At 37.1% G+C, this 12,925-nt stretch overlaps 1 long non-coding RNA gene across 1 annotated transcript in view; it reads right to left on the bottom strand.

Annotated features, from left to right (window-relative positions):
* LOC101748440 overlaps positions 1-12,577 on the bottom strand; it is a 183,336-nt gene extending 170,759 nt beyond the window's left edge. Inside the window, exon 1 of the long non-coding RNA XR_006939541.1 lies at positions 11,496-12,577. This is a non-coding gene — a long non-coding RNA (uncharacterized LOC101748440). The remainder of the gene's footprint in view (positions 1-11,495) is intronic.
* Between the last annotated feature and the right edge of the window lie 348 nt (positions 12,578-12,925).

The following is a 12,925-nucleotide window of genomic DNA, read 5'->3' on the forward strand; positions in this document are numbered from 1 at the left end:
GGAAAGGCTGAGAGGATGATGATGAAGGCCAAGGACGATGAAGAAAATAGTGATGCTCTTAAAATCAAGTCCAGAAAGGATTACACAACTGTTTCTGCAGAAAGACCCAGCACTCTCAGTGGTGAGCTAAATTGACACTAATTTCTCTTACATTTCTGTTGTTTCCTTCACTTAAAGGCAGAATTAATTAATTAGTTAAGGTAGAAACATCTGTCAGATTAAGGGACAAGAAGAGAATGTGATATTATTCAACCATCAGTAAAAACTGACCTCTGCTATAATGGACGTACATACATGAATAATACCACAGAAACATAAGCAGAGACCGCAGAAGTACTCTGAACATTACTATAATCTAAATATGAAGAAGAATTAATAATGTGAGCAAATTCTTCTGAGGCTTTTTTTTTTTTTTTTTTTTTTTTCAGATTTTGTATCTCTGGAGACATGGTGTGCAAAGAAGAACCAATAAAGGCAGCTTTTTGAAGCAAAGATGTCAGCAGAGATCACATTTATGTCACTGAGTGATGTAAATAATTATGTTCTTCAGTTAAAACTGTGCTGAACATGCCCAAACTAAATTGATTCTTGTATGATCTGACATTTCCTGTCTTTTGTGAAACCAAATAAAATATATCTATGAATCAGACAGATGTATCAATGTTTCAGTCCCGTCTCTCTGTTATTAAATATTTCATGTTATAATATATAGTTTGTTCAGAGTGCTACCATTCATGTTACACCCCAAGGGAGCACAAGAATGGTCATTTAAAGTGTAATGGTGGCAACAGAATTGTCATCTTATTAAGCACAATTTGAACAATACTGACTTTTGATAAAGATGGATCAAAACTGGTAGTAAAAATACTGCATCTTGTTTCTGTTCCTTATGGAAAAGTCTTGACCAAAGAGATTCCACATATTGCTTCAATGCGACCAAACCATCAACATTAATAGCTGTCATGTTAATCAAGTTATTTTGTCATGCAATATCATTTTACCATTCATTAATTAGAAGTTTGAATGGCTCTGTTTAATTTTAAGTTCTCTGTAGGCTGTTAGAACACTAAAAGCATTAGGCTCTGAAGCAAGTTAGATCTTGACTTCCCTAATGCTATTCTCTCTAAAAGAAAAAAAAAAAAAAAGAACAACCCAAAAAATGATGCCTCTGTTCACTTGCAGAGATCTCCAGTGAGATCCAATGCAGATTCTTTGTCTGATAGATGAGAAACTTGTGTATTGAATGCAATATAGAATCAAAATCATGCTCCAGCTTTCCTGGTACTATCAGATTTGATTACAGAAACAGTAACTAGATTTTTTTTTTCTTTTCTTGTGCAACTTGTACCAGTAAAATAATAGATTAAAATAATGAAAATGAGGAAACCTGTTGAACCATAGGTTTACCTGATATGAACAGATGTTGATTCAATTACTGAAGTTCATAGCAAATATTTCTGCATATTGCACAGAAATCACTGCAGTTCATAGGAGAAAAAAAAAAAGCACTAATTACAGACTAAACTAATGATACTGTATAACATGATTCTGACAACAAGCAGCAGTTGTCCTGTTACACAAACAAATATTGACTCAGGCTCCTGATGCAGCTGTGTCTCCGACTGATGTACCCAGCAAACAGGAGTTTTGCACAAAGGGTTAGCAGATGAAGTTCTAAGACATTTTTGGGGGATATGTCAGCTCAGGAAACAGGAAGGAATTAAAATGATTTTGACTCTTTTATATTCTAGAGGAACTGATGAGTATCCTTTCAGCTTTCCAACACAGAACAAATATCTGCTAGCTTTATTTCATTCATCAGACCTGGATTGAAAATCAGATGCTCTTAGAATGCTCCCTTCAATTTTCTGGCAATGTGAACTTCTTTGGTACAGTTCACTTTAGTAAATAGCATTAGTTATGCATTTGTGTTGGTTGTCAATTTACTGTTCGGTTTATTCCTATAGCCATATTATATAACTTTTAGAAACTTCTAAATATCTCAGACAAATACTGATTTAAAAGAATTATAATAGACAAATATTTCAAAATATATCAAACTTTTCATAGGTCACATCTGTTTTCTATCTATAGGAGAATATTCATTAAATGCATGTGCTTATTATTCCTCTATTTAATATTGGACTATTAATTTATTTTCCTTTTGTTTTTCTGTCTTTAAAGATTATTGTTTACAGGTTTGTTTAATGTAACTTTCTTTACTATTCCACTAAATCCCTGAAAGCTGCAGTCTTGTTAATGAGTGCTACATGGATATTAATAGCAACTGATATCAAAGCCAGTAGGTCAAATGAATGCTTACTTAAGATAGCACTGTTTGTCACCAAGATAAAATGCCTTGTTAATATTATGCATAAAATCAATTGATTTTAATTTTCTGGCATCTGTTTCAGTTCTCCTCACTTATTAGTGACTCACATTCATAGCTCTAAGGGAAAATTACTGAGAAAAAGATTTGCTTCATCTCCAGCTAAAGGTGAGCAGCTGGTGAAATTTTCAGAAGTGCAATGGTTGTTAAAAAATTCAAACTGATAAGACAAATCTAGGTATGGCTCTAGAAACCTATGTAACACACAAATTATACAGTTTAAAGAATCTCATATTCTAAAAACATACAGTATGAAGACCCAGTGCTATTCAAAATACCTAGAAATACTCTTTCTAATTTTCCCTCGTATCCACAAAACTACAGTAGATGTTGTCCTGGTAAACTTGCTGTGATGGGAGTATTTCAGTGACAGAATTGACACCAAGCACAGAGTCCATCCCACACAGACCTGTGACATCCAAGCTTCATTTGAACAACTGTGCTCATGCTGCTGTGGAGGACAGAGAGAACCAGCCAGTATGCATACCAGCCTGAATGAGCTGACGCTGATATGAAATATTATAATACACAAAATGATCAGGCTGTATTGTCAAGTAACTGACAACTGTTTGAGGTTGCATGATGAAGAGAATGCCGCATTAGGTAAAATAGATGACATACAAAGTACAACATGCCAGCTACGCTGATAGTACAAACAAAATCTAGATACTGACCAACAGTCACAGCCCCACCAGATTCATTCTAGATGTCTTTTACGTGTTATTAGCAGCACTCTTAAATAAAGTACCTTTCCATCTAATACTAAATAATGAAAACACACAACCAAATCTATACAAACAGGATATGGGGAAAACAAATCATGCTACAAATGAATTGACAAAATAATAGTTTCAGGCTAAAAGGCAGACGTAGTCGATCAGCAAGTAGTCATTCTGCCATGGAAGTCAGATGCCAGAAGTACAAAAAAGTGGAAAAAAAAAAAATCACCTAGCTGATAAACTAATAAAGTGTTATTTACAAAAGACAAATTGTACAGAAATAGATGGCAAAGTTCAGAGGCAGTAAATAGAATCATTGAACAGCCTGGGTTGAAAAGGTCCACAAGGATCATTTAGTTCCAACCCCATGCCACGGGCAGTGTCATCAACCACTAGACCAGGCTGCCTAGAGCCACATCCAGCCTGGCCTTGAATGCCCTGAGGGATGGGGCATCCACAACTTCTCTAGGCAACCTGTTCCAGTGCTTTACCACCCTCTGAGTGAAGTTACAGATAAAGTAACTACGGTGACCCCAACTACATGAAAAGAATTTGAATAATTTGGACATTCATACACTGTGAGTAGGCAATATGTATATTGCCTCCAATATACCTTTAAGTTTTCCTCTAGACTTGGAAACAGATAGCTCTCTTTAATAACACCACATACAAATCTGAAGTTGGAAGAATAAACCAAAGAGAACAGCAAAGTCAACAATGAATGATAGAAACAAAGAGGTAGTTCCAAGTGACTAAAGTAATAAATAGTAAATGGATTTCTTTTCAGGAGCAAATGACTTTTGTATTTTTAGGTTTCAACTGATGTTGAGATGTACAGAGACTGTAAAAGGTAAAATGATTTATAGAATAAATACATACAGAATGTACAGAAATGAGAACACAATTGGTTATTGAGGTATGCTTTATAAAGACTGCTGTGAAGTCATTGCTTTCCCATTAGGAGAGTACTATGCAATTCAATCTGAGACTCACATTTAACACAGTATTAAACTACTTGTTCCAAAGGCACACATAGAGCAGCAGGTATGGTTTGCTCAGGGGAGTTACTAGCTGTACTTGCCATGCAGCGAGCCAGAAACAACAGATTTAAAGGATAAGAATAGGTAAGGGCTTAAAAACATACTTCCTGTAAAAGGATGAACAGGATCACCAACAGCTGAAAAGACAACTGATGGTTCCAGCAGTATCCTGTATAAACTGTGTAGTTAGAGAGATCAAACAAAACTCAGTTAACCAGTGCTTGGAAAGAAGAATCCCAGTGTTTGATATGCTTCATAACAGAAAGCGCTACAGGGAGAAGGAATAAATGTTCTTATTTACATACAACTCATCAGTTTTTTAAGTATTGCTGTACCTCTTACACTCTTACCTTACAGTAAAACCACTGCTATAATTGTCTACTGCTTCTTAAGAAATTTTATGCAAGACAAAATTACATTAGTAAATCTAATACTTTTTAGAACCATACAGAATTTGAGATTTCAGTTTCATCTGGAAAAATGTATCTCTGATGATATAACATCTAGAAAAATGTATCTCTGATGATATAATTTTTGATATATCAATAATAAATGATCATTTTTTAAAACCATCATTTAAAATAAAAAACACATACCCAGGCAGGGGCAAAGTAGATCCATTCCATCAGTCATTATCTCCCTTTCCACACAAACGTAAGAAAGAAGAATTACAGGAACAGAGCTGAGATTAGACCAGATCATACCATTCCAATACATTTCTTTTACAGTTTCATCAGCAGTTTACACAATTCAGTATCTTATTAAAGTCAGCTATTTGAAAGCTGTTGATTCCCTGGTTCAGCAATTCAGAGAATCCTGAGAGTACAGTTTTGTAACTGTCTGCTGTGTGAAGGGCACACAGTTTTTTACCAAAACCAAACCTCAAGTAATGGAAAAACTTTTTATTTTTCAAAACCTGATTTTGTCTCTTAAATTATTGCTTTTCGAAGCAGAAATATCTGTAAAAAAATACTTTTTTTTTTTTTTTTTTTTAATCGGATAGCTCTTTCTATATATGAAAGTTTATGAGTACTTTCTCAGCTATGCTGTTTCCCCTGTAATTTTTCCCCCATGGTGTACATCATCTAAGACACCAGTTAAAAAGTGCCCTTCACAATCTAGTGTATTAGCTTCAGAACAGAAAAACTTTAAGCACTGACTTGATGTCTAGAAATAAGGCAAGATGCCACTCCACTAAAACGTTATCTCATGTTGTAGAAAAATCTGATTGACTTCTACTTTAAATTTCTGTTATTCTGTGTAATCATAGAATGACCAAGGTTGGACAGACCTCCATAATCATCCAGTCCAACCGTCCACCTATCACTAATACTTCCTGCTAAATAATGTGCTTCATTACAATATCTAAACATCTCTTGAACATCTCCAGTGTCGATGACTCCACCACCTCCCTGGACCCATTCCAGCCACTCTGCCCCAAGCCTGTAGCGTTGCCTGGAGCTGTTGTAGCCAAAGTGCAGCACGCAGCAATTGGTCTTCTTGCGCTTCATACCACTGGCCTCAGCCCAGCAACCCAGCCTGTCCAGATCCCTCTATAGGGCCTTCCTACCCCAAGGCAGATTGACACTTCCTGCCAACTTGGTGTCATCTGCAAACTTACTGAGGGTGCACTCTATTCCCTCATCCAGGTCATCAGTAAAGATACTGAACAGGACAGGAGCAGTACCAACCCCTGAGGAACACAATTCATGACCGGTCACCAGCTGGATTTAACTTCGTTCACCACCAACCTCTAGGCCCAGCCATCCAACCAGTTCTTTACCAGCAAAAAGTGTATATGTCCAGGCCATAGGCTGCCAGCTTCTACAAAAGAATACTGTGGGAGACAGCATCAAAGGCTTTGCTGAAGTCTAGGTAGACTATGTCAACAGCCTTAAGTAAAAAAGTAAATATGGAATTCAAATGAAGGTGAGAAGACTCAGTATTTTTCTCCTCTTGTATCCAAAATTTTGAATACAATCATTGCGTTGCCAAGAGCTTGCGTAAGTAGGGGAGATGCATGTTGCAGAAATGAAGCAGATGCTCTCTAGAAACAAGAATCCCCAGTACCAGTACCAAGGAATTTTACAGCTGTTCTAGACTATTTTATTCAAGCATAATATCAATCAGATTTATTGTTTCAGCCAGTTTTGTAGGTAAGAAGATTACTTATTTCAGTTGAGAAAAGAGAGAATCAAAAATTAAACAGTCTCCAGAAGTCAAGATGAGTACTTAGCTGTAGAGGAAAGAACAACATGCTTTATGTGAAATGCTATGGCCAAGCCCTAAGTTTAACTTATCAAGCTACTAATTAAATGTCCCCAGGTCACATATAAAACACTAAACTGCTCTCAAAATTGTCAGTCAAGAGATGATGAAAGAAGTCTTCACAAAAAAACAGAGTGATACTGCAGACCCCAAGGAAATAATGACTGATACTTAATTACTGTCATTAAAAAAAATTCAACCAAGGAAACTGGCTTAAGAAGAACAAAGAATAAATGTTAATGTGCACACAATGAAAGAAAAAAACAATAAGGAGAAAGCAAATGACTACCATGAGTACACCATGTGTAATCCAGAGTAAGGGAGAGGAAACATCCAAGTCAGTTCTCCCCTTACTGAAGAACTGGGGATGCAGAAAGCTCACAGAACACCTCCCCCATTCTCCTTGAAGGTGGGGATCCACTCTTGGGATCCACAGGGAGCTGTGGAAGCACAAGTGTAACACTGGAGAAGAGTGTGGATATTAATGAGATTCTAACACTTGCAACTGCCTCTTGATTGATCAATTTTCTGAAACTACAGTCTTCCTTCTGTTTCTGTAGCTGTTTTAGTTTCAGCTGGATGGAATTGTTTTCCTCAGAGAGTCTGGTAAAATGCTCTGTTTTGGTTTTAGGAGAAGAACAATGCTGATAACTCACTGATGTTTATAGTCGCTACTAAGCAGTGTTAGTAGAGAGACAAGGTCATTCTCAGCAAAGGGCTCAAGGAGCTGGGGGGGAAGAGAATCAGGACAGCTGACTTAAACTGGCCAAAGGGATATTCCATATCATAGAAAATCAAGCAGGAGTCCTGAAGGGGTGGGAGCATTCATCACTCTTCCACTGTTCATAAGGCCAGCTGGGTCTCAATCGGGGTGTGGTGAGCAATTGCTTGTTCATCACTTGTTACATCCATTTATATATATAGAATCATAACTATTATTCTTTCTTTTTTTCCTATCATATTTAATAGTTTTATCTCAATCCACAAAACCTATTTTTTTTATTTAATTTTAATTTTTATTTTTTAATTCTCTTCCCCATTCCACTGGGAAGGGGGGGGGGGAAGAAAATGACTGTGTGGTGCTCAGCCACCTGCCAGGTTAAACCACAACAGTAGTAATTACATCTCAACAAGTAATAGCTACTTTTATTAAATTAACAATAAATTCTTTGTTATCTCTACAGAGTTCCAGAATTCCTGTTTGTGCATAAAGAGGTTCGGCATGCAAAACTGTGCAGAGTACTTCTGAATATAAAATGTTAACAAGTACACAAATTCATTCAGTCTGCGATTTTGCCCGCAATGACCATTTGCACTCACTTAAATGCCACAGAGTGCTAGTCCAGAATGCTTATAATGTCTTACAACCCTGCACATATGGATTGTTTCAAGCTACTAATATATTATGCTAAAAGCTATAGATCATAATCTTCATTTATACTGCAGAAATGAGTGTTTATTTCATTGTATTTTGTAAGAGGGCTGCTCCAAAAGTAATGTCTTCTACTTTATCACATTGGCCCATGATATCAGAGGTGGATGTTGGTAGTATGGCAGTAGAAGTTGAACCTTCCCACCAATATTTCATTACATTTTGTTGCTGTGTGACAGATTGCTGCAGAGGGACAGTCTGACAAATAGCGTCTGGCATGGAAGTGTGTATGAAGCAAAGGTGTGGAACTGAATTCTTTTGATGCAGAAAAAATGGCACCTATTAACATTAAATGATGCTTGCTGAATGTTAATGGAGACCAAACAGTGAACACAAGAACAGTGAGGCAGTGGGTGGTGCATCTCAGCAGTGATGACAGCAACAGTGGTTTGCCTCCTCTGGTGCAGATTGTGATGAGTGTGGAATGCAGCTCTTGTTCGTGGCTGGTGAAAATGCATCACTAATGGTGATTACTATGTTGAAAAATAGTGTTTTGTATGTGAGAATTTGCTCTATCAAATAGTGTTATTGTGCTATTTGTATCTGTTGCAATTTCCATGGCAATAAAGAGGAGGTGTTATTTTCAGAGCAACCTGCATAATACCTATGTGTATTAATAACCATGTCAGATCTGAAACCCTCCCCTTCCTATAAAAAACAGAACTTAGCAAGCCTTTAAACCTGAACTCTAAAGCTAGTTTATAATAATCAGAACAGAATTTAACATGGATTTATTAAGGGAGAACCTTACCCAGCCTCTTCAATTTTGCATATTTCTATCCTCAAAATTAATTCTGATGGAATCAAACTAAGATTCTAGAGTAAAAGTACTGTCTGCATGTGTGTGTGTGTGTGTTATCCTACAAAAATGTCTCTCTTGAAAAGAGAACAAGAAAAACTACTTCAAAAATTACATCAAGAAAAAGAATGCAGTAAATGGTTTGTAGTCAATGTACCCATCCATACGTAATCTGAATGATTCTACTGTCAGAATTCTCTGCATCCCTCTAAGTACAGAATCAACTTAATTATCTTATGCCCTTCCCAGGTTTCTTATTTCTCAGATTAAGTGAACCTTAGACACCCTGTATTTGTAAGCACCTTTATGGAATGCAGAAGAAAGAAAACACTTGTGATACTGAATACACTCATAATTCAGAAAAACTGTTGTCTAGACAATAATCAAAAGTTAAGTCAGTTATTTGCAACGACTATCAGAGGAGATTTGTTTAAAATAAATCTTTGCAATCAATACACAAAAGAGTCCCTTAGAAGCAATAGCTTAGGCTGGTAATGCAAACAAATGCTCTAGGCTGCAACAGATATTAATTTAGGACCAAATTCCACCGTGCTTATTCATACAAGTTACTACACTTTCTGGTAGGTCCCACTGAAATGCCTGAGTCGCTGCAACATAAAGTATCTGCACCTCTCTGGGAATCAGGCTGATGATGCTATAATTAAAATTTGCCTCTTCTGCAGCAATTTAATTGCAACTAAGCAACTGTAACTGACAAAACATAACTAAGAAGTATCCGGAGCCTTAGGAAAAGCAAGAAAAACTGCTTCTAAAGCTCTAAGAAGTATTTGTTTGTGAAAAGCTGACAAATACTTGTTTCTGAAAAACGAATCAGTTCTATGGTGCCGTCTCTTTTCTAAGCTCTTGTCATTTCCTGCTCTTCTGCACTGTATTTGACAACTTCACAGTTTCCTGCATGCTTGACATTCTTCGTTCAATGAGGCTTTAGTTCACAGTTCATACGTCTTTGTAGAAAAAAAAAAAATCATCACTGCAGTTGGAAATGGCTCATGCCCTGAATAAATGACTGTTTCTTCAATTAGGAATGGTCCTTCTAATTCAGAAGCCAGTCGATGTGACTGGTAGCAAAGTGACGCTGATGCTGATCACATTTGAAGAGCATAAAGAAGAAAATTTGTCTCAATACTTACACAGTGGTGACTAGTCTAAGAGAAGTATAATCCCTAAAAATGAAACTTTCCATTTGGTTATTCTTCTACTGCGATTGAAGCCAAAAGCAACAGAAAACAAACAAACAAACCAACAAACAAAAACAAGACAAAAAAACCTTACTAGCAAGGAACTTAAGATACTACAAGCTGTTAGCACATTTCTAACTGGTGAAGTTAATTCACAAGGTGAATTTCTCCATGTAAACATTACTTTTCCCTAGATCTTTCAGAAAAATGAGAACATAAGATTACCTAAAGAAAGTGCTCTGACTTGCTGTCAGTGACTAAGAATACCAAGTAGCCTTGATGCATGCTATTCAGCGTAATCAGTGTTCTGGCAAAGAATAGTGTAATTTTCAAAACCTGTTCTATTTGGCATCCTAGGACAAAATACTGATCTCCTGTCCAGATGTCCTACCTGAAAATAGCCAATCTTAATTCAAGCTTTCAAAAATATCGTTACTGATGTACATACGGGTCATAAAATTAGAGGCAAATGGGAACCCAAGGAAGATTGCTACAAATTCTGGCACCGCAGTCATGTTCCAGGGAAGGTAGAATCCCAGCATCTCAAAGTAGGTCACTTAAGGTAGACCTCTATTGAGGACTACATGAAGGTATTACTTATGTAAAATAGAGCGTGCATAACCTTAACAGTATTTTCCAGGATAAGAAGAAATTATTTCACTATTTCCCATCATAGCTTCTCACAGTCATGAAAAATTAAACTTGACCGTGACATTTACAAGTCCCAAGTGCATTTTCATTGCTCCTTACATGCATAAAGGTCACAGAAGAGCATTAAGTGAGGGTAATTGTCAGGACATAAACACAACTCTGCTGGGATACAGTATATGAAGGAATACATTTATTAACAAATACACACAGAAATTCTAAATTGATGGCTACAAGATTAGACACTGTGGGTTTTTTTTTTTTGATAAAATACTTGCTCAAGATATGTCACAAGCTATTGACTGAGTGCAGATTGTGCGAACAGCTGCATGTCTCATGGTAGGAGATAATGATGTATATGAAAGAACATTAATTTAATATTAAGCTGATATAACTTGACTTCCTGATGTTCAACACAGTATTTTTAGTCTAAGAAATACCTTTGCTTAGTTACTGAAGCGGTAAAACTTCCATTTCTACTTAAGAACTCCAACTTTAGCAATATTATGTTGTGTTACTTTCAGCTTCGGCTCTTAAGTTACACTAGCAGTCTGAACTGTAATGATGAGCAGTAAGCACTGAAATAGTTAATCTATTGATTTTCTACTAGAAGTTCTTCAAGCACCATGCTTCTACAGAAGACAACAGTTATAATCTCACAAAGATTACACTATCACATAGCCAGCAAAGCAATGATCCAGATCTTTAGATGGCAGTAGTGAAAGATACAACGTTACGAACAGAGGTCTCAAAGTAGGAGGAATGTCACCTTCTGAACCTAGAAGGAAAGAATGTCACCTTCTGAACCTAGAAGAGCTTCAGCTACAAATTGAAACAAATCAGGCTCACCCCACTGCCAGGTTTACTTCATATTTGAGCCAACTCCTGGAATCGATGAGAAGGACAAGGCTTTTCCCCACTCCAATTAAGCATTTTGAAAAAGACATTATTAGGATTGGTTCACTGGCTGAGAATGATGAATCTGAAGCTTGATTACTCACCTCAGCTGACAGTCACCCTGGGCTGGTGACAAACTGCCACAGCACTGTCTATGCTTCGAAAGCTCTCAGCAAGGAAAACCTAGTAGCAGAGATACCACAGTCTTTCCCACAGTAGCAGGAAGGAAGCTTTCTTGTCATTCCTCTAATGTTTTTCTCCAGCCCTACTAAGTCTGCTGTGATTTGGGTTTAAGAATCACAAGGCACATTTGGTTCAGTCTTTTCCTGAGGCATACTTTTTGCCAAACTGTCCCAAACATCAAACAAATACAACATTAATTAGACTTCAATCTTGTCTTGACTGAATTCAAAATTATATCATTCAAATGCATGTTTTAGAAACATAAGAAATGCAGAGATATTATGTGAATATTTCATTACCTTTTCAAACTTGCCAATGCTGGAATTTGGGGTATGTCGGAAAAAAAAAAAAAAGAAAACAATTACCTTTGAACGATAGACTTCAGTAATCACCTATGTTAGCCACCACTTTAATTTCCTCTTCCTACAGTCAAGCCCTTCAGCCAAGACCTATGCAGCTTACTGCCTCACTTATTTATTTTTTTAACTAGCATGTTATTACTCTCCGAGTCAATTTAATCAGTGAGCTGCCTACCATTCTGTTAAGGATCAGCATCTCCTCCTCCCAGAATTGTATTCAAATCCAGGTACTTGCATCTTCCTAGGAGCCCCCATCTTCCAGATACTGCTTAAGTCACTGAAGCATCCAGTTCTCCTGCTACCAGTACTTTTGGGCTTAAAATGCATGATTTCATTCCCTTAAAGCTTTGTTCAAGTGGCTGTGAATTTCTAAAGAAACAGGTTACCTCATAGATTATGTCAAACTACCCAAAATTTCTTTCCCTGGACTTTTTGTTTAAGTCCTCCTGCTAAAAATCTTGGTCTCCCTGAAGTGCAAACTTTGCCTGTCCATGGCTAAGATTGGAGCCATCCCTTTCAATCCAAACCATTCCACAATTTCCTTCCTTCAGCAGCTACTCTTCTCTCTTGCACAGTTTTACTGTATGAGTCCCGAACCTCCATCTCCTCCACCAGCAGAAACAGCTGAAGCAGACAGAGGTGACTTTCATCAGCCAATTCCCCTGAAACTTACACATAGCCCTATAGCCACACGTAAAAAACACTTCACTGTTAATTCAACAGAGAACATGACTTCTCCTTCAGGTGAAATCTGTGGAAGGTTAGTGCTGGATCTAACATGGACAGAAACTATGGCTGAAATATCCTGGCTGAATCCCACATGTGGAAAGGAATTCTGATATATCCCTAATCTGTTAATTACAATTCTAATTAGTGGCTTTAACAACTTCTGTTGCATTGCTGCTGCATGTTCCAGAGAGACCACTGGGAGCAAGAAATCTGCCAGTTGGAAAGAGATGCTCGGGGCAGTCAACTGTTCCACTAATTCACAC

This window comes from Gallus gallus, chromosome 6 (assembly GCF_016699485.2).
Source record: "Gallus gallus isolate bGalGal1 chromosome 6, bGalGal1.mat.broiler.GRCg7b, whole genome shotgun sequence".
Lineage (NCBI taxonomy): Eukaryota > Metazoa > Chordata > Aves > Galliformes > Phasianidae > Gallus > Gallus gallus.